We start from the raw sequence: 4,524 nt of genomic DNA on the forward strand, positions 1-4,524 counted from the left end.
TATCTATCTATCTATCTATCTATCTATCATGTGTCTACCTTATTTATCACTTATGTATCTTAAATCTACTAAAAATCTTCCTATCTACTAGCATACATATTCATATCTATCACCTGTCCATCTGCCTGCTTGTCTGTCTGTCTGTCTGTCTACAGATCTACCTATCTTCTTCAATAAACAACTGTTAAATGAATGAATTTCTCAAGGATACGTAGGATGCAGTTTTTACCCAATCAATGTTTGCTGAGTGGAATTACTGAACTGTCCAAACCAGTGTGTATTGTGCCCTAACAAGTAAATCCATAAAGCATTGTTGTCACAGGGCCCAAGTGGTTAGCAATGACACTCTATCCCCTTTCCTGCTTTGTCAGATCCTGCAAAAGGCCTCTGCTGTAAAGATATCCACACTGAAAACAGATGATGTGTCAACTCTGTAATTTAAACCATGAATCTGTACTTGCTTAAAGATGAACTTGTTTGGAAGAAAAATGAGAAAAATGCTTGTGTCTGTCCAGCAGAGCCCTGGGTAAGAGCATCAGTTTTGGTTCCTAGCAGATCTGGGACATAATAGAAGGAAACTGCTGAGCTCAGCAGCTGAGAGAGCCACCCTTATGTTCACAAACACAGTCTCGGGATGGTAATCGTATCTATTAGCAAGAGTGACTCCACTGTGGGCCTGACAGAAAAATGAACTCCCCCACGTTGCAAAACGAGCAAAGTGGAGATCGATAAATCATAAAATTAGTTGAGACATCATCAATCTTTCTTGGCTTCTGCTCTGTTCTCGCCACGGTCCCCTGGGACACTAATTCATTTATTGCATTTTTATCGTTGGGAAAACACGCCAAGGTTCGGGGGCTGCATTCAGTTAGGAGAGCAGGGGCAATAATGTGTGTCATTAATTAGGCAGTTTGGGGAGCTCCAATTCAAACGCCAGTCTCAACCGACTGTGATAAATTGAGTTTCAGGACTAGGTATGTGTGTCTTTATCAAAAAGCAGTGTTACTGAAATATTGCCCGAGAGGGAGAATGTGAGGGACCCGTCTGCTCCCACTAGAGAAGCGATACATTTAGGAGCAATCTAGGTGGTCAGCTAGGTGTGACCTGCGCTGTCTGAACTGCCTTTCTCTTATCAGCACATAATCGAAGTAAATGTGGGACACAGCCTGGGGTAATGCGCCCATGCCACCTGGCAACTAGGTGCGTGTTTGATCCTGAGAGGCACACAATAAAGCAGAGTTTTGAAATACTGAATTCTGGTAAGACACTTAGAATGGGGTGTGCATTTTAAAAATTATGATTTATTTTATTTTTATTTGTGAGTGTGTGAGTGACGTTGCACTCAGATATCAGAAAGGGCATCAGCCTCCCCTGGTGCTGAAATTACAGGCTGCTTGATGGGGATTCTGGGAACCAAACTCTGGTCCTTTGCAAGAACAGTGAGTGCTTTCAGCTGTAGAGTATTTCCAGTCTAAGACATATACTTTAAACAACATTTCACCCATTTCTTCCTGTGTTGTTGTCCCCACTAAGGACAGGTCTCCGCAACGATTCTTGCTTCACTGCAACCCTCATTGATCAGTGACTGATCGACTTCTCTCCCTGGCGCCTAGAACCCACTATCCCACTCTGATTCTTGGCTCTGCCTGCCTTAGACCTTCTTTGCAGTGTATGTCCCTATATGACTGGTTTACGTCACTTAGCATGGCATCCATACGTCACTTAGCGTGGCGTCCACGGCTTACGTCACTTAGCGTGGCGTCCACGGGTTACGTCACTTAGCGTGGCGTCCACAAGGTTTAACCTGCATCTCATGTTGCTGATTTCCCTTTTCAGGTCTGAGTGATATCCTGTTGCACGTGCACGTGACACACTCCCTACTGACCCGTCTGGCGATTGACGTTTGGGTCCTGGTCTCTTCTTGACTCTTGTGGCTAGTGCTGCGACGGTTGTGGGAGTGCTAACGTCTCTTTGTGATCCCAATCTCCATCCTTGGTAAATATCCAGAGGAAGTGTTGCTGGATCATATGGTAACTAGAGCCTTAAATTTTATTTTAGAAATCTCCATTTTGTTTTCCAAGGTGGCTGTACTACCTTGCACTCCCACCAATGGTGTGCGTGAATTGTCAACTCTTGTCTTAATCCTGGCAGCTTTAAGTAGACATTTCACTGAGGCTTCCGTTTTCATTCAGTGATATTGGTTCACACTGTTGAGCCCTTTACATACTCTTGTTCGTGATTGATTAACTAAGGTGTGTAGAGGGCTCAGTGGGTAAAGACATCTGCTACCAACCCTGAGGACCCAAGTTCAATCCCGGAGACTCACACAGTAGATGGAGCGAATCAATTCTCCCCAAGCTGTCCTTTGACCACACACATTACAAATAGAGAGAGAAAGAGTGTGTGCGTGTGTGTGTGTGTACTTACACAACAAATAAATATAGCATGCAGAAATAGGAATATTAGTATACAAATGAGAAGACAGTTAATATTTATGGAAGACTGAGTACTGTTAGGATGCCATGTTATCCAGTGGGAGATGTGGGTTACTGCATTCTCTGTCAGACATGTTTTACTCACTGTATTAAAAAAAAATCCCAAAGTTCATGCAGAGCTACAAAGTCCTATGAGCAGTCAATGCTGTCCTGGTGAGAAAGAGCAAAACTGGAGGCTTCACACTTCCTGGCTTGAAAACATACCACGCAGTTACAGTAGTCAGGTCACTGTGGCGCGGACACAGAGCTGGACATGGTCAACAGTACAGACCAGAGAGCTCAGAAACAAGCCCAAGTGTTTATGTTCACTTGAGTGCTGACAAAAGCACCAAGAATACGCAGTAGACAGACGATACTCTCGCTAACAGATGATGGTGGGAGAACTGTGTATCTATAAACAAACACAAGATTTGGGCAGTGCTCCTTTAGTTGTTCAAGTCCATCTTCAATGTTCCATGTCTAACTTACTGGCAAATGTTCCAAACCCGTTCCTTTTGTACTGCAGACCTGTCCACACCTGGCTCTTCTGCCTTCTCCCCTTTCCTGATTCTCTGTATAGACACAAGGACATCTTTAGATTAAGCACACTTAGATGATACTATAAAGACTCCAAGGTGGCCAGCCATGCGTGGGGCGTAGGAATGGGGCTACCACTATAAATCCCTCATGGCCAACAACTTCAGTACATAGGCCAGACAGGCTGGTCCATGGGCTTCTGATGGTTCAGCGGTATCTGCCTCCCATCTTGCCATCACTGGGATTTACAGGTGGGTGCCATAGCTGGCTTTTCCAGGTGGGTGCCACAGCTGGCTTTTGCAGATGAGTGCCACACCTGGCTTTTCCAGGTGGGTTCTGGGGATCCAAACTCAGGTCCTCACACCTCATGCTTTGCTGATTGAGCCTGTAAGTCTGATAACAAAATCTCTATCTCTTTGTTGATTCCTTTGGGCAGGATGGAATAGGAGCTGTGTGTCCCATCCTGGTCTTTGATCCCCATTTTGTCCCTCCTTCAAGGAATCTTGGTTAAAAACAACATAGACCATGGGCTCCCTTGAGCTGGAGTTTGAGTCCTACCATGACTTAAAAAAGATTTATTTATTTTTATTATTTCAAATTATGTCCCCTTCCCCACCCTATGTGTGTTCATGAGTGCAGTGATTGAGGCCAGAAGATGGCATTAGGCTCTCTGGAGCTTGAGTTACAGGTGGTTGTGAGCTGACCCTGTCGAGCTGGGAGCCAAACTTGGGTCCTTCAGATGGGCAGTATGTACTCTTAACATCTGAGCCAGCTTTATAGTCCCTCCCCAGGCTTTTTTATTTTAAACGTGCAATGCTTTACAAGTTAGCACGTCATCCTTCCTCAGGAGCCATGCTACTCCTCTCCGTATCGCTCCAGTTTCAGTATATGTGCTGCCGAAGGAGCGCCCTCCCCGCGGCTTTTATCCCTGTGATTTGGGAGGTGACGGCTTGCATTTGGGCCCAAGGGTGCCCTGCTGTTGCTGAGATCTGGGTTATTTAGGTATCCAGGATCTTTCTGTTTTCGATTTTTGTCTTGTTCCTGCACGCAGAACATGCACATCATTGCAAACCAGGACCTCTGCGTCATGTGTCCTCGGGGCGGGTGCAGAGCGCCCACTGGCCGGAGGAATGGTGAACTCTGTCCGGAGGTGTGCAGGGTCGCTGTGCATGCTGGGAACTGAAAGTGGGGTGGGGGTGGGGGCCCTTCGTTGCTTTACTTTAGAAAGGTTGTTACCTGCTCTTCCACAAGCCATTCAGCAGGTGCCATATACTGTTTTAAAAATACATATATTTTTTGTGAGTAATTTTAGATTTGTAGAAAAGTCTCAAATATAGCACAGAGAATTCCGGCATTCATCCTTCATCCGGCTCGTCCCAGATTAGTAGCATCATGTATCACCTGAGTATATTTGTCGAAACCATGAAGTTAACACCACCACATGGCCATTAACTAAGCTGTGACTGCCTAACGATTTTATATGTGTTCCCATTGATTTTCTTTTTATATTAAA

General features: G+C 45.1%; 1 non-coding gene across 1 annotated transcript; it reads right to left on the minus strand.

Annotated features, from left to right (window-relative positions):
• Positions 1 to 3,813: 3,813 nt before the first annotated feature.
• Positions 3,814 to 3,919, minus strand: LOC127192575 (U6 spliceosomal RNA). The gene has a single exon (XR_007831041.1). It is a non-coding gene; the product is annotated as a U6 spliceosomal RNA (small nuclear RNA).
• Positions 3,920 to 4,524: the final 605 nt, after the last annotated feature.

This window comes from Acomys russatus, chromosome 7 (assembly GCF_903995435.1).
Source record: "Acomys russatus chromosome 7, mAcoRus1.1, whole genome shotgun sequence".
In the NCBI taxonomy this organism is placed as follows: Eukaryota; Metazoa; Chordata; class Mammalia; order Rodentia; family Muridae; genus Acomys; species Acomys russatus.